Source organism: Carcharhinus amblyrhynchos, chromosome 6, assembly GCF_965287045.1.
Source record: "Carcharhinus amblyrhynchos chromosome 6, sCarAmb.v2.hapA, whole genome shotgun sequence".
In the NCBI taxonomy this organism is placed as follows: Eukaryota; Metazoa; Chordata; class Chondrichthyes; order Carcharhiniformes; family Carcharhinidae; genus Carcharhinus; species Carcharhinus amblyrhynchos.
In genome coordinates, this window is record NC_137329.1 from 113,977,797 (window position 1) to 113,996,387 (window position 18,591).

The window sequence follows — 18,591 nt, forward strand, 5'->3', positions numbered from 1 at the left end:
AGTGAGATATAAATGAAATGTTGTTTAACACAAAATTGCACTGTTGTTTGGTATTGAGAAGTATAGAGCCACATTACAGTACTTGTGCAGTGCTAATCTGATTCCAATCTCTATGCCCATAATGTTAACAGGGACTGTGAGCAAATCCTAATGTGAAATCTGTACAAAGACACTGAGTTCAAGCTTGGTATATCTTAAAGTGCCATTGCAAAAGCACAATGACCCCCAGTGCGAGTTCCTAATCATATTGCAGACAGTTGAAATAATATCACGCTCCACCCTTTCATTACACTGGTTGCTGCTGATAACTCGAATGCCATTTTTTATGCTGACTCGCACTATCTATCACTTTAGCAGCTGTCACTGGACGAACAGTGGGGGCTGGGGAAGGGGAGGGGGCGGATTGGTAGCAGGAGGTCAGAAAGATCAACATGAGTCAATTGACTGATTCCAGCTTTCAGCGACAAGTGAAAATTGGCTGGATGAATTGTGTTTGACTGATTTAGAGCTACTCCGCCAATCCTTTGTTTGATTTCACGAGCCAATGCGAACTGTGGCTGGAGCTAACATTAGCAAGTTAGCTGCTGCTTGTCAACTGGGTACCTGAAAATTGAACAACCCACTGTGCAGCACATTAGCAACGCAGTGAAGTTGTCACTTTACCCTTCTATGTTGGGAGCCACGCAGGCTGCAGATTTGAAAGCTAAAGAACACAGACGTGTTGCTGCTGGCAGTGCTGGATTTTCACAAAACAGTGTAGTCCCTGGTGAAGGTTTTCCTTCCTGTAGGCTGGTAAGATGTAATTTTACTCTAACTTGCCCATGATGAATTGTCACAAGCGGAAAGGAGTTGATACCAACTCATGTGGTTCCTATTTTAAATGAGTGCAGTGACAATTTGGCAGAGCTTAGGGGACCATGAGCCCATAAGATATAGGAGCAGAATTAGGCCATTCGGCCCATCGACTCTGCTCCACCATTCAATCATGGCTGATATGTTTCTCTATCCAATTGTCCCACCTTTACCCCATAACTTTGATCCCCTTATCAATCAAGATCCTAACTATCTCAGTCTTAAATACATTCAATGACCTGGCTTCCACAGCCTTCTGTGGCAATGAAATCCATACATTCGCCATCCTCTGGTGAAAAAATTCCTCCCCATCTCAGTTAGAGTCGTAAAGGTTTACAGCATGGAAACAGGCCTCTTGGCCCAACTTGTCCAAACTGCCCTTTTTGTTTAAACACCCAAGCTAATCCCAATTGCCTGCGCTTTGGCCCATCCCTCTATACCCATCTTACCCATGTAACTGTTTTTTTCTTTATTCTTTCTTGGGATATGTGCGTCACTGGTAAACATTTATTGCCCACCCATTGCCCCAGCTTTGCAGTTAAATGTCAACCACATTGTTGTAGACCTGGAGTCCCTCTGTGGCGGCACAGTGGTTAGCACTGCTGCCTCACAGCGCCAGGAACCCCAGCTCGATTCCCAGCTTGCATCATTGTCTGTGGAGTTTGCACATTCTTCCTGTGTCTGTGTGGGTTTCCTCCGGATGCTCCAGTTTCCTCCCACAGTCCAAAGGAGTGTGGTGACCAGGGGATTTTCACAGTAACTTCATTGCAGTGTTAATGTAAGCCTACTTGTGACGCTAATAAATAAACTTGAAACAGTGACAATCCTAGAGAGTGTGGAGGGGGTCAAAAGAGATGGAGGTGAGATAAAGCTGTGTGTGTGCACACGTGGAACATCTATTAGAGAATGTTGCCAAAGGACAGCACGTAGGTGAAAAATAGGAAGGGGGGAATTCAATGAGAGATCCTTGGGGTGCACCAGAGGTAATGGTACAGCGGCAGAAAGAAAAGCCAGTGCTGGTAATTGTCTGGCTGTGGCTGAGTAGATAATAAAATGAGGTGAGTGCAGCAGCATCCAGCCAGACAACAGTGGTGAGGTATTAAAGGAGAATTTAATAGTCAAACATGCCAAATGCAGCAGAGAGTTGAGGTCGGCCTGGAGAAATTGGTTCAGCTTTGTTGCACTTAAGACATCACTTGCGACTTTGGTATGGGCTGCTTCAGGACTGTTTCAGTGGCAGGATCCTAGTTGCAGGAAATCAGAAATGGACATAGACTTGAGAGGCAACAACATTCTCAAAGGACTGGAAAAGGAAAAGAAGGTTGGAAATGGGATGGGAGGTGGCAAGGACAGTGGAGACACAGATAGATATTTTGATGATGGATGTGATGTCCGCAGTGCTGAATGGGAGGAGAGGGGAACCGTACCTGAGGAGAGAGAACTAACAGGGGAGTGAAGAAGGTTAAGGTTCAGAGAGAAAGTGAAGGGTCTCCTCAAGGAGATAGGAGAGAGGGAAAATAATAGGGTGAGAAGAAGAAGGGACGACATCAACAGGCTGTGCCATTGCAGGAGAACTGCAAGCGTGAGCCCTTCTCCAGCATTGCATGTTAAATCTGTGATTTATCCTCTTTCCAATGGTTAGTACAGTATCATGATAATATTGTAATGGTATTATAATATATTGTAATGTCCGGGGAAAAATAAATTTGCATGGGAAAAGCTTAAAATTTGAAACGGAATATAAGACATAAAGTGTAAATGTACAGTACCAGTAAGAACAGCTAAACCATTTTTCATAATGTAACAAATGGAAATATGAGTGTGGTGCAGATTGCATTAATCCCATGAATAGTGAGTAACTGTGAGTAAGGGGGCACGGTGGCACAGTGGTTGGCACTGCTGCCTGACAGCGCCAGGGACCTGAGTTCAATTCCCAGCTTGGGTCATTGTGTGGGTGGAGTCTGCATGTTCTCCCCGTGTCTGCAGGGTTTCCTCCAGGTACTCCGGTTTCCTCCCACAATCCGAAAGACGCGCTAGTTAGGTGCATTAAATTCTTCCTCAGTGTACCCTTACAGGCACTGGAGTGTGGTGATTCGAGGATTTTCACAGTAACTTCATTGCAGTGTGAAGTAAGCCTACTTTGTGACAGGGTAAATAAGCTGAAACTGAGAAAGGGACCAGTGCGCTTGCGTCGATCTCGGTGCTCACAGATCGGCACATGTGCAATGGCCCACTCAGCGCTATCTGCTGGCCTCCCGGGTAGGAATAGGCCCTGCCCACAGATTTCTAACGTGATTTATGTTGGTGCACTCAGCAGTGCACAGAGTGTGGGAGATTCTTCTCTAAGCTCCCACAGGAAAGAAACAGTGTGATTTACTCCAGTTTTCATGTAAATTCAACACTCTTGGGAGAATCGCTCTTTTCCATTATGTAATTACAGTCTTGTCATTGATTTCTCATGGAGGTTGTTAAAATCTCTTGTACTTATCCCAGGCAAAATATTGAACTATATTTATTTTAATTTTAACTGTCTGCAAATGTGTAATTAATAGGTTTGAAGTCTTGTATTAATCGATCTTCAGGTGTTATTTTTAACTCAAGCGTACATTTAGGTTAGATTATTAAAAACATAACTCCTTCCTGATGCTGTTTTATAATCCATATTAAAATATTAATCTTGATGTTGTTGTATATTAAAAAGATTTTCATCTGGATTTGGTGGCTGTTGACCTTAAAGAAGGCTGCCCAGAAAGATCAAATGATATTTGATCTTTCCCTTTCCCAATGACAGTTTAAATCTGGTGCCAACAGAATCTCCAGGCATCTGGCAGCAGTGTTGTAGGCACACAAGCTAAGCAGCCAATGACATTGTAGTATTCTCACAGACAGTAAACCAGGAATTTAAAGGATTGAAGCACTTTCCATTTAAAATTTTGGATCGCAAAATAAATGATTGTAATTAGATTAAAATAAATGATAGAATATCGTAAATAAGCCTTAAAAATAAACTTTTTTAAAAAATAAGTGGATATTTTTATTATAGCAAAAAACTTAACATTGCACAAATTTAAAAAGTAACTTTTGGGAGCCAGTCAGCAATAATTATGGTCTCAGTACACCGTTAAAAATTCAGTTACACTTCAGTCAACAAGGTGTAACTTTTTCAAGTTTTTTTAAAGCAAAGTTAACAGCATAAACTGAAAGTTTAGTGAATTCACTGATTCCTTAGGGATTTATCATCAGATAGAGTGAAATAGCAAAGACAGGTTATTTTTAAATGACGTATTGCTATGTTTATAAAGCATAAAGGGCAGGAGATTTAAATGTCTTGCCAGCTGGATAGTTACAATGAGTTTATCCGCTTCTTACACACATGCCTTTCCCAAAGGGCACCTTACCTCGCCTAGTGATGTCCCTGGACCTACCCAAGAGGGCACCCTTAACTCCAGTAAGTTTAGATCTTCTCCTGAAGAGCATAAAGCCTGCAAGTTGTGTTTTAGGCAGCCCACTGGTGAAAATTGGAGCTGATTGAAGGCAGCTACACTTTTATATGTGCAGCTCCCTCCATAAGCCAAGGATGTGCTTACTAAACCCATTGCCATAACCCCTGTGAAAATGGTGGGTTTGCAGGGGCAGGATTTCAAGAATTGTGGCTTTGGCACCATTTTGGCTGCATCAGAGAAACCCTCCATGCCGTGAAAATTCAGGCCTGAGTCATCCTCAGCTATGCAGCATACAACACTTCTGCTGAAGATTTATGATAACTTCTCCAACTCAATGATTTAAAGCACCCGAAAAACTAAGCTGTAATTAAAATGCAGAGGGGAGAGAAAGAAAATTCCTGATTGGTGCTCTCAGTGTGATTACAAGTCAGAATAATTTTCAAGTTTCTGAAAGATTCTTTGGGATTGAAGAGAGAAAATTGGACACTTGGGCAAGACTGTGAAGAAACCAACTCTTTGTTTGTGCTGCCATCCAATGGCCAAATAGGTAGATTACAGGCAGAAGGGAAAGATGCTGGAAACACTGGAAAAATTTGTGGAGAAAGTCATAATGCTCACATTTCAAATAGATAATTATGTTATAATTAGGATACAATTATAGTAAATAAGACTTAAAGGACTGGCATTGTTTCACTTGTGACAACTATATAGGGTCCTCATAGAATCCCTACAGTGCAGAAGGAGGCCATTCAGACCATCAAGTACATACCGACCCTCCAACAGAGTATCCTGGTATTTGCCCCTCTTGTCCCTTAACCTATATATCTTTGTAAGGGGCAATTTAGCCTGGTCAATCCACCGAACCTGCATGTATTTGGAGTGTGAGAGGAAACTGGAGCACCCAGAGGAAACCCACACAGAGACGGGGGGAACTTTCAAACTCCACACAGACAGTCACCCAAGGGCTCACCTGCGTTCCTGACTCTGTGAGGCAGCAGTGTTCACCACTGTGTCACCATACCGCACAGAAGTGTCTGAAAAAAAACTAAAATATTAATGGTGTGTAGAACTTGCCCCCTGCAATTTGAAAATGTAGTTTTCTATTTGTGAAACTGCCCACACGTGATTTAGTTATTTAAGTGCTTTCCCACTGTAAGCTGATATAAAACTGTCCAAAGGAGCGTACCTGACAGAACAAAAAAGTTGGTTTTCTCCAATTATACTTCTCTTTATTAATAATAATTGACACAATCAGGGCTCTGATCAGTTAGCCTGCGATAAATATTCACTTTTTTTTTGTTCATTCATGGGTCATGGGCATCACTGACTGGCCAGTATTTACTGCCCATCCCTAGTTGATAGCATGAACATGGTGGACTGAATGGCCTACTCCTGTGTTAGATGGATGTCATAGAATCCTACAGTGCAGAATGAGGCCATTCAGCCCATTGAGTCTTCAATGACCACAGTCCCACCCAGGCCCGATCCCTATAACCCCATGCATTTACCCTAGCTAGTCCCCCTGACACGAAGGCATAATTTAGCATGGCCAATCCACCTAAGCATATCTTTGGACTGTTTCGAGTCTGTGTGAGTCTTCTTTAGAACGAAGAAGAGTCACACAAGCGCGAAACAACTTCTCTCTCCATAAATGCTGTCTGACCTGCTGAGTTTTTCCAGCATTTTTTGTTTGTACTTAAGTTAGATGAAGTTCAGCGTTGGCTTTCTAAGTCTCCTCCCAGACGTTGGTTGCATTTTCAGAAGAGGAATGATCTAATAATGGCCTTAAACGTGTGGTCAAAATGGAGTCAGTATCAGACTGAATGACAGGATACAGAAAGACTAATGTTAATGGAAGTATGAAGGTCCACATAAACAAAACCAGAGACAGAAGGCAAGTTTCAAGACAATGTTCCTGGAGATGGTTCACGGTGGGAGATATGTATGTAATCCTTTTCTTAGCAAAAACTCGAGTTGACTAGACTAAGCAAGTGACACATGGCACATCTAAATGTTGTGACTTCATCCTCAGAGATGCCAATCGGGCTGTCACTCAAAATGATCGAGGTAATCAAAAGATGTGCGGGTTAGGTGGATTGGCCATGCTAAATTGTCTCTTGGTGTCCCGGGATGAGTAGGTTAGAGGGATTAGCAGAGTATATATGTTGGATTACAGGGATAGGGCCTGGGTAAGATTGTTGTTGATGCAGATTCGATGGGCCGAATGCCTCCTTCTGCACTGTAAGGAATCTGTAATTCTATTCTAATTAAGGAGGTTTATTTGAAAACCAAATAGTAATGTGCTAAGGCCCTCAGTTTTCAGTTCTTAGTTCTGAGGTTTGCTCTAGTTCTGTTAGCTGAATAATTAAGTGCTGTCTAATTAAGTTTAGTTAAATTTAATGACAATTGAAATGTTAAGGATGCTTTAACACTGCTTTTAATAATTCCTCCACATTAACAAAATGACTGCACTTCAAGCGAACTTTAGTGGGTGGCACAGTGCCACAGTAATTAACACTGCTGCCTCACGGGACCAGAGACCCAGGTTCAATTCCAAAAGAGAAAATGCTGGAAAATCTCAGCAGCTCTGGCAGCAGCTGTAAGGAGAGAAAAAAGTTGACATTTCGAATCCAGATGGCCCTTTGTGATAGCAGTCAAGCTTTGAAAAAGGCTCATCTGAACTTGAAAAGTTAGCTCTTTTCTCTCCTTACAGATGCTGCCAGACCTGCTGAGATTTTCTCTTTTGGTTTCAGATTCCAGCATCCACAGTAATTTGCTTTTACCAAGGTTCAATTCCAGCCTTGGGTCACTGCCTGTGTGGAATTTGTATGTTCTCCCCACATTACCATGGGTTTCCTCCGAGTGCCCCGGTTTCCTCCCACAGTTCAAAGATGTGTGGGTTAGGTTGATTGGCCCTGCTAAATTGCCCCATAGTGTCAGGATGATTAATGGGGTAAATATGCGGGGTTTGCAGGAATGGGCCTGGGTGGGATTGTTATTGGTGTAGGCTCGATGGGCCGAATGGCCTCTTTCTGCGCTGTAGGGATTCTATGACTCTATAAATTGGTTGTAAAGCAATTTTAGGTCATGAAAGACACTATGTAAATGTTTTTCTTCTTTTCCTTCATGTTACCTGGACTGTACCAACTCTTTCTGATCACCGGCTATTTTCAAAGTTTCCCAAGCAGACGCCATTAAATTCACATCTCCAGGAGGATAGCATTCGCACCCCAACCTGCTTAACTGGAATTAACATGCACACAAAGCAAACAGACCCACAACAGCAAGCAGTGAGATCTGCCTTTAAATATCCACACTGAGCAACAGAAGTCCCATACCGTGATGGAAATTGTTGATAGCTATATCTTATAATAATTTTTAAATGAATATTCATGACAGCCCCTGATTAGTATTAACCTAGCCCCTAATTACTGTCATGTTAGGAAGACAAAGAAAAATGTAAACACTGCAAAGCAGTGTATTATTAGTTGGAGAGCTGATTAAGGTACAAAGTACATTCGAGTGTATTAATTAGCCCAAAAGCCACTCAATCCAAAACTGAGCATGATGGACCATTCATTATGGTCATTAGTCAGTAGATCATTCCTTTATTCAAAATTCCAGATACACTGAGCGCACACTGTGGCTTGTGGGCCCTCTGAGAAATCATACGGCATTGTCCAAATTGCAAAGCCCATTTATAAAATTGATGAATTTAAAATGCATTAAAGGCGGCTCCCCTCGAGAATATGATAGATTAATGAGCAGAACCAATCCACTAAATACTAATGACATTTATAGATTAAATGCCTTTTTTTCAGACATAGCCAGCTCTCTGTTCCAAATGTTGATCGCAATCATCACTTTGTCAATGCTTCCTTTTAAGGTTTTCTGGAACTCTCCAAAGGACTCTGCAAGCAGACCAGTTTTATTGCTGTTCATGAAATCCGACTTGGGAGGAACTTGTTATAATTACACACAAATTCCCACAAGCTCTCAGTAAGTCTTGTTCCACAGCAGAAAACAAACTTAGTGTCTGCAGGCATGAGCAATGTCCAATTTAATGAAGGGGCTCAGACTGACTTCTCCCACTCGATCTCCAAACATCAGCCTTTAACTGCATCATGTGTTCTTTGCCTTCCCTTCCTGGTGGGTTTTAGTCACGAGTGGAAACTGTCTATTTCGCATTCATTTGTTTAAACTTTGTGGATATGGTTAGCACTACTGCCTCGCAGTGCGAGGGAACTGGGTTCGATTCCAGCTTTGGCTGACTGAATGTGTGGAGTTTACGCATTCTTCCCTCCCCACGCCTGCTGGGTTTCCTCCAGGTACTCCGGTTTCCTCCCACAGTCCAAAGATGTGCAGGTTAGCTGGATTGGCCAAGCTAAATTGTCCTTTAGTGTCTCAAGATGTGGAGGTTAGGCGGGGGTTAGCAGGTTAGATACATGGGGTTATGGTGATAGGACTGGGTGGAATGCTGTGTCGGAGAGTCGATGCAGGCTCGATGGGCCTCCTTCTACACTGTAGAGATTCTATGATTCTCTGATACATAGTCTCAGATTACAATGTCTTCTTGAATTCTATGGTTTCAATACAATGTTGTGTATTTTATCATCACAATCCTGCTTATTAATCCACCTGCTACTCTTGCTATGACCTGAAGCCATTGAGACAGACAGCACTGATGTCTTTATGGGGAAAATTGCAAGTGCGTGAGCGAGAATGGACTCGGAGGGTGAGCTGAGGGAGAGCAATGAAATGAGGTGTCATTCTTGCTGACACCCTTGTCACAGTCTAAACAGGGCATTCATCAATGTACTGTTTCATTGTTGGCAACTTTCTGGTCACAGTATGAATAAATCTTCTTCTGTCTATTAATGACTGTTAAGCTCAGAGGGAGTCACAAAGGTTTTACCACATGGATCACATTTCAACGCTCATTCACTGCTGTGTCTTAGCAGATATTTCTCCTGGGAGGAGGAGTGCGAAACAGAAAGCCTTACCACACCTCATGCTGGAACGGTCTCTCTACCTGCCTTGTGGCACTTGTACACATTCCTGTCAGCAGATCCTTTTCTGCCATGTTTGGGCTTAGCGCTCCTTAAAACGATCTGGTTCTCTACCTTTTGTGGTGATACATGCATGTTGTACCTGACTCTCAAGAAGAGCAAGGCCATTAAAGCCATTCTGAGGTCACCCCTCTTCCAACAAAGTCATCTTTTTCAGCGACCAACACGCTTCTGCAAAATGGTTCCATTTAGAGCATGAGTTCCACTTTCTCTCCCAAGCTGGACATGGCTTGTGACATAACAAGCATTTCCGAAAGACGTGCTGGTTAGGTGCATTGAGTACGCTGAATTCTCCTCAGCGTACCCAAACAGGAGCGTGGGGACTAGGGGATTTCCACAGTAACTTCACTGCAGTGTTAATGTAAGCCTACTTGTGACACTAATACATAAACTAAACTTCAAAACTAAGTTCTGCAATTTGGGTACAATTCTAAGGGACCGAGATAGGGTGCGTGTTGATAAGAAGTCTCCTTGTCCATAAACATTGCACTGGAGCTACTTGGACAAACGGTGGGAGCAATTCTCCACCCCCCACTCGTATAGGCGTAAATCTCCTTATGGCTCAAGACTCTTGTGTTAGGGGCCATATTGTGATTTGTGTTGGGGGAACTCATTTTGATACTCTCCCCACCTCTGGCCAGCGGAAGCTGGGTTAGTATGTTTAAAACATCATTTAACTCATCATTTAAATTTGCAGGATCTGTTTTAAAATGGATTCATCTGACTCCTGGAATTTACCCACCCACCAACACAACATGAATCTGGCGGAAATCACAGCCCGTCTCCACAAACGGAGACCAGACATGATGACCATGCTGGAGGGGTCAGAGACCACTGGAGCCCCCCAAGTGGACAGGGACATGGCTGGGCAGAGCCGTGGCAGTGCCAGGGTTGGCATGGCCAATGGGTGGAGCCTGAAGGGGTGGAGTCTGAAGGGGTGGGGCCTGAGAGGTGGGGCTTGAAGGGGCATTGTCTGTGATGGGGGGGTTTAGTGAACCCATTGCGGGGTGTCACTCAATTGTGGAAAGGGGAATTGGTCCAAGTAACTGGGAAGCCTGAAGTTGTTGACAGGGGTGGAGGGAGTGGATTCTGTGGCATTATTTAAGGTCAGGGTACCTTTTAAAATGGCACCCCAATCTCTGAGGATTTGGCCTTGCCAGTGGTCCTGCACATGTCTTTCACGATACAAATAACCCAACCTCCAAACATTTATTTGAGTATGGGTGGGGATTACGATCAGAATTGCGTCGGCAGATGCAGTGCGATTCCCACCAGAGGCCCCACTTACAAACTATTAGGGAGAATTGCAACCTGTGTCCACAAACCTGAGACTGTGGCTGTATTCCATCTTCAAATCTGACAGGGTAGATTTGATTGGGACTGGCAAAGTCCTGGCTTTTTCCAAAATTAAGTCATCGTTGTTCAGTAACTAGCAATGCTGCCTCACAGAGCCAGGGACCCAGGTTCGATTCCAGCCTCGGGTGACTGCGTGGAGTTTGCACATTCTCCCTGTGTCTGTGTGGGTTTCCTCCGGGTGCTCCAATTCCCTCACGCACTCCAAAGATGTGCAGGTTACGTGCATTGGCCATGCTCAATTGCCCCTTAATGTTAAAAGATGTGGTGGTTAGGTGGATTGACCATGGTGAATGCATGGATTTGAGGGTTGAACATGGGTGAGATGCTGTTTTGGAGAGGCATGCAGAATCGATGGGCCAAATGGCCTCTTTGTGCACTAGACAGTATGGTGGCACAATGGTTAGCGCTGCTGTCTAACAGCGCCAGGGACCCGGATTCAATTCCAGTCTCGGGTCACTGTCTGTGTGGAGTTTGCACATTCTCCACGTGTATGCGTGCGCTTCTTTCGGGTGCTCCGGTTTCCTCTCACAATCCAAAGATGTGCGGTTTAGGTGGATTAGCCATACCAAATTGCCCCTTAGTGTCAGGGACAAGTAGAATAAATATGGGAGTCGCAGGGATAGGACCTGGATGGGATTATTGTCGGTGCAGGCTCGATGGGCTGAATGGCCTCTTTCTGCACTGGAGGGATTCTATGATTCTAGACAACCTCTGGGAAGCTCTCACCCCCTCACCCCTGGTGTGGGGGGACTGTGCTCACCCCCTGACCCCTGGACAGTGCTCCAGACAATAATCATACCCTTACCCTCTCCAGATAGTGCTCACTCCCTCCTGCACCCAGTGTCCTCACTCACCTTCCCATCCTGTAGGAACTACCCCAGTTCCAGTGAATTCTGACTCCCACTGAAATCACGGCAGGAATCCATGAAGATGCCCAAGGAACGTCGACAGTCCCAACTTAGACTCCAGGTAAACTCTGATCGTAAGTTAGGAACTTCTCTTGTAATTGCTGTGACATTTATGATGATATTATCTAATAGCGTCAATGCTCCGTTTTGACATTGCAACACTCAGTGCTGTGATTTCCAAGCTGATTTCTCTGGATTTTTATTTCCAACCCAATCTGATGATATTTCATATGTATTTTGACACCTAAATTAAAGCACTAGAATCCTGTTAGCCATCATACATCTTTGAGTAGTGATTCATTCCACAGTTGCTGCTGTGACAGCGTACTTAAGAGATGTTGCAATTAAAATATTTTTAAGAAGGATTTTAGAAAGCCGTAAACTGTGGGTCACTAAATATACTTGTTCTCTCGTGTATTCATTTATTGTAAATTCAGTATGTTTTTGACATGTGCTGATTTCACAACAAAATCAATCTTCTGTATTTATGAGGCACTTTTTTTTATTCATTGGTGGGACGTAGAAACTAGAAGCAAGAGTAGGCCATTTGGCCTTTCAAGCCTGCTCCACCATTCATCTTGATCGTGGCTGATCATCAAATTCAATATTTTGAGCCCCTCTTCCTCCCATATCCCTTGATCCCTTAAGCCCAAGAGCTATATCTCTAATTTCTTCTTGAAATCAGACAATTTTTTGGTCTCATCTACATTTGATGGTAGTGAATTCCACACATTCACTACCCTCTGGGTGAAGAAATTTCTCCTCACCTCAATTCTAAAAGTTTTATTCCTTCTCCTTAAACTATAACTCCTAGTTCTAGACTCCCCTGCCATTGGGAACATTCTTTCTGAATCTACCAGTCTAACCCTGTTAGAATTTTATAAGTTTCTATGAGGTCCCATCTCACTCTTCTAAACTAATATAATCCTAACCAATTTAATCTCTCCTTATATGACAGACCTGCCATCCCAGGAATCAGCTCAGTAAATCTTTGCTATACATCCTCTATAGCAAGGACATCCTTCCTCGGAAAAGGACACCAAAATGCACACAATTCTCCAGATGTGGCCTCACCAACATCCTGTGTAATTGCAGCAAAACATCCCTATCCTTATCCTCTAGCTATGAAGGCCAACATACCATCTGCCTTCTTTACCGCCTGCTGTACCGGCGCACTTACTTTCGGTGACTGATGCACGAGGATTCCAAGGTCTTGTTGAGTATCCATCTCTCTCAATTTACATAACTTACATGGGCATTACTGGCTGGCCAGAATTTTTATTGCCAATCCCTAGTGGTTCTTGGAGGGCAGTTGAGAGTCAACCACCTTGCTGTAGCTCTGGAGTCACATGTAGGCCATACCAGGTAAGGAAAAAAGATTTTTTTGATTCATTCCTGGGACATGGCCAACATTTATGGCCCATCCCTAGTTGGCCTTGAGAAGTGGTGGTGAGCTGCCTTCTTGAATCTCTGCACTCCATGTGCTGTGGCTTGACCCACAATTTCTTTCCCTAAAGGGCATAGTGAACCAGATGGGTTTTTCCGACAATCGGCAATGGTTTCACGATCAAGAGTAGCTTCTTAATTCCAGATATTTTTATTGAATTCAAATACTACCAACCTTCATGGTGGGATTTGAACCCAGGTCTCCAGAACATTAGTTCTAGATTAATTGTCCGATGATAGATGGGTCAATTGTCTCGGCCATCTGGGGGAGGCAATGGTCTAGTAGTATTACCGCTAGGCTACAAACTCAGCTAATGTTCTGGGGACTCAGGTTCAAATCCTGCCATGACAGATGGAGAAATTTGAATTGAATAAAAATATCTGAAATTAAGAATCTAGTGATGACTATGAAACCATTGTTGGAAAAACTCATCTGGTTCACTAATGTCTTTTAGGGAAGGATATCTGCTGTCCTTATGCGGTCTGGCCTACATGTGATTCCAAAGACACAACAATGTGGTTGACTCGCAACTGTCCTTCAAAGACAACTAGGGATGGACAATAAATGCTGGCCAGCCAGCAATGCCCATGTCCCACAGATGAATGAAAAAAACTCCTCTCTGATGTAATAAGTCATACCAAGGTTATCCAGAAGTATTATATAACAAAATATAATAGTTACATAAGGATATAAAGGGCAGAAGCTTGCTCATAGACATGAGTGTTAAAGGAGAAAGGCAAGGTAGAGAGGTAGAGAGATTAAAGAAAGGAATTCCAGAACTTAAGGCATCTAAGGGCATGACCAACCCAATGGTGCAGTGATTAAAACTGGGGGTTCTTGAGGAGGCAATTTTAGATGGGTGCAGATACCTTGCAGGTTTTCGAACTGAAGGGGATCACAGAGATAGGGAAGGACTGAACATGGAGGGATTTCGAAACAGAGAAGAGAATATTGCAATTGAGCTGTTGCTCAGTCAGGATATAAGTCAGTATGCAACGTGAGCGATGGGATTTGGTGAGAATGAGAACACGGACAACAGGACTTCGGATGGTATCAGGTTTACTGAGGGTAGAACATGGAATGCGTTGCAATGGTGAATTCCACAGGGAACTAAAGGCAGGGGTGAGGGTTTCAGCAGTGAATGAGTTGAGTGTTGTAAGATCTGGAGTGAAACACTTTGGTTTTCCTACTGGAAACAGCACTGTGCCATTTTTTGGTAAGATTACCCCCATAGCAACAAATTGCTATTGCAACAGATTCAATAAATTCAAACAACTAAATCAACACTTGATGCTGCAACTATACCAGACATTGGTGAGACCACATTTGGAATATTGTGTTCCGTTCTGGTCACCTGTCTATAAGAAGGATGTGGAAGGTTTGGCGAGAGTGCAGAGGAGATTTACCAGGATGCTGCCTGGTTTGGAGGGTAGGTCTTATGAGGAAAGTTTGAGGGAGCTGGGGCTTTTCTCTTTGGAGCAGAGGAGAATGAGAGGCAACTTAATAGAGGTTTGTAAGATGATGAGGGGGATAGATAGAGTGGACGTGCAGAGACTATTTCCTCAGGTGGATGTAGCTGTTACTGGGGGGCATAACTATAAAGTTCATGGTGGGAGATATAGGAGGGGTGTCTGAGGTAGATTCTTCACCAGAGAGTGGCTGGGGTGTGGAATGCACTGCCTGTTGTGATAGTGGAGTCAAACACTTTAGGAACTTTCAAGTGGTTATTGGATAGGCACATGGGGCACACCAGAATGATAGGGAGTGGGATAGCTTGATCTTGGGTTTAGACATAGCTCAGCACAACATTGAGGGCTGAAGGGCCTGTACTGTGCTGTACTGTTCTATGTAACACTTGAAAAATGAAATAGTGAAGGACATATAGGGATTGCACAAGAAGTATGGACAAGATGATGAAAGTATTGACCCAGTCTTGAGAGGCTGCAGTGATCTAACAAGTCTGTTCCAGTGATCAATGATTGTGTCATTTTTCATGCTTTGGTTTTGTGTCAGTTCCAGTTGCATAGGCTGCCCTGCACCAAGTAGGAAAGCAACAACTGAAATGTACTTGGGACTTGGTGAGAGTTCCCTCCATAGTTTCCCACCAGGGAATTTTCAAAAGGAATTTTACAATGGCCAGAATTTTCCCGCTCATCCCACTGACGGGATCTTCTGGTCCCACTGACAGCCACTGCCCCACAGCCCCCACACTCCCTACCGTGGGATCCCTGGCAGCAGAGGGTGTGCACAAAGAGAAAACATGTTGACGGTGGCAGGATCAGAAAGATCCCACCACCAGCCAATGGCGGGTGGGGGGAGAGGGTGGTAGTGGGGGGAAGGGAGATAGGGAGAGGGGGGAATTCCCAACCAGTGAGTGCAGCGAAATGCCACATGAATTAAAATGGTTTCTTTAGATGAATCCTCAGAGGGCACGGAGATGACAATTCACTGAAGGTTGGTCCAGTCCTTCTTTGTTAAAAATGTGGAGAAATCATTCTCCTTATCGCCAAAGGATTGAGAACCAGAGGGTCTCACTTTCAGGTGATTGAGACCACATGAGGAAAGATTACTTTACTCAGTAAAAGAAATATAAAGAAATTATGTGAACAGTTCAGTCAGTTTGCTTCCTGGTAATTGCTCAACTTGCAGTAAATAAGTGACCAATTTCACTGGGACCTGAGAAGGAGTCACTGAACAAAATTCTGATTCTCTTTGCATGTTGATTATTTCCAGCAATTTCCGCTTTTGGTTTGTGAATAGTATCACTTATGCTTTGCAGTGCTTGCTCGTTTCTGGATGGTAGCTTCCCCCCATCCCCCTCACCAATGAAAGTACATCTTTTAATGTCTTCACCCATCACGTGGCTTTCCTCTAGCTCCGGTCTCCTCCTACAATCCAAAGGTGTGCGGCTTAGGTTGATTGGCCATGCTAAATTGATCCTAGTGTCAGGGGATCAGTATCAGGGCCTGGGTGGGATTATGGTCATTGCAGACTTGATGGGCTGAATGGCCTCCTTCTGCACTGTAGGGATTTTATGATTGCCATTGAGCTATTTGAGCTGATCAGTAGTTTTTTTGCACTAGGTGCATTTTAACATGTGATGACCTTTTTGATCTTTTGACCCTTTTGACTTATCAAGGACCACAGCTGGGGTAGTCGCAGGAATTCTGCTCCTGACCTCAACAAAAGTGAAATCATTCAATTGCCATTGAAAAACAGCACTGGTCTCAATTGGTTGAAGAAAATAGCCCAATACCATGTTCCGGGCTCATCAAAGATAACATTATTATGTTCCTGATGGAGTGTGCGGCACATTCAAATCATGATTAAATTTTAAAGCAATCAATCTTGATAGGGAAATACTTGCTAACCGTCCTCTGGGAAGGACGGAGGGCAAGGTACAAATCAGCATGAAATCAGTGAATTGGAAAGGTCACGATAACAATTGCTTGGTACCCAGCAGAGAAACGAGTTGTACAGAGGAGACAAATCGTCATTTTATGAAGAAAAGAACTCAACCATTGCTTTCTAAGATATATACATAATCTTTGAAGTTGCGTACAGGATCATTATGCTGTATTTTTCATACAGCCATTGGGATTAGTTTCAATGAGTTTGAACCCTATCAAGAGGGCATACTTAAATCCAAATTAGGCTTGCTAATTCATAATGGATTCATTCCAAAGTAAATATAAGCCCAGTTGGGTTTCATATATACTTTGCACAATTGAAATAGTGTGGCACTGTGGCACAGTGGTTAGCACTGCTGCCTCACAGCTCCAGGATTTAATTTGATTTGATTTGATTTGATTTATTATTGTCAAATGTATTAGTATACAGTGAAAAATATTGTTTCTTGCATTCCATAGAGACAAAATATCCCATTCATAGAGAAGGGTAGATGAGAGTGCAGAATGTAGTGTCATAGCTAGGGTGTAGAGGAAGATCAACTTAGTGCGAGTTAGGTCCATTTGAAAGTCTGATGGCAGGCAGCAGGGAAGAAGCTGTTCTTGAGTCAGTTGGTATGTGACCTCAGACCTTTGTATCTTTTTCCCACCGGAAGAATGTGGAATAGAGTATATCTGGGGTATGTGGGGTCCTTTATTATGCCGGCTGCTTTTCCGAGGCAACAGGAAGTGTAGATAGAGTCAATAGATGGGAGCCTGAGTTGCGTGATGGACTGGGCTTCATTTACATATCTGGATTTGATTCCCAGCTTGGGCCATTTTCTCTGCAGAGTCTACATTTTCTCCCCACATCTGCGTGGGTTTCCTCTGGGTGCTCCAGTTTCCTCCCACAGTTCAAAAGAGGTGCTGGTTAGGTGCATTGGCCATGCTAAGTTCTCCCTCAATGTACCCAAACAGGCACCAGAGTGTGGCAACTAGGGGATTTTCACACTAACATCAATTCAGTGCTAATGTAAGTTGTGACACTAATACATAGTGTTTTAAAGCTTTCTCAAAGGTATTTGTGTTTTATTCAACTTTATTGTCTCTTCTATCGTATGCAGCATCAATTTGCATGGAATGATATTGGATCCTCACATGCCACACTGAACAGCTTGTATCCCAGGTTTCTGTCATGTATACAGGCTGCTGCACTTGTGAGTCCAAGTTGTATCATTCTGTATCAGGATGTTCCAAAGCACTTTCTAAGCAACAATTTACTTTTGAAGTGTAGTTACGATTGTTGTGTAGGCGAGTGCATTTTCCAATTACACACAGTAAATGTCTGCAAACAGCAATTGAAAGGGCAGAATAGGGTCCAAGGATCGTAGAATGGTTCCAACACAGGAGGCCATTTTACCCTTTGTGTTGCATTGATTCTCTACAGGAGCAACTCAACTATTCTCACTTGTCTGCCTTTTTGCCTTGTCCTTATTTTCTGTTTGGTTAATTGTCCAATTATTTCTTCTAAGCTATGACTAGTTTTGCCACATCCATGTTCTCAGCCTGTGCATCACAAAGCCTAACCATCCTGTGTGTAAAAATTTGTTCTTCCTGTGTCATCTTTGCTTCTTTTGCCAATCATCTTAAATCGATGCCCTCTCATTCTCGATCCACTTGAGGCTGAACCAACATACTGTACAGGTTTATTATAAGGTCCTTGCTTTTGTATGCTGTGCCCCTATTTATAAAGCCCAGGATGCTATATGTTATGTTCTTATGTTCTTATATGCTTTATTATCCATTCTCTCAATCTGTCTTGCCATCTTCAGTGGTTTGGGCACATATACCCCTCTACCCCTGCCTCCCCCCCACCCTTTAGAATTGTACCTTTATTTTCTTTGGTCTTTCCTCATTCTTCATACTGAAAGGAATCACTTCTCTACAAAATGGCATCACCCATAGCAAGGATTCAATTGGAGAGAATTTGCTTTGAACTGTCTGAATCTCCCCTTCTGCCTTTGGCATTAGATTAGCAAAATCCCCTTGAGAAAAGATGTTTCGCCATTTCTACCCATCCTTGTCAATTTTCCAGAGACCATAAGATATAGGAGCAGAATTAGGCCAATA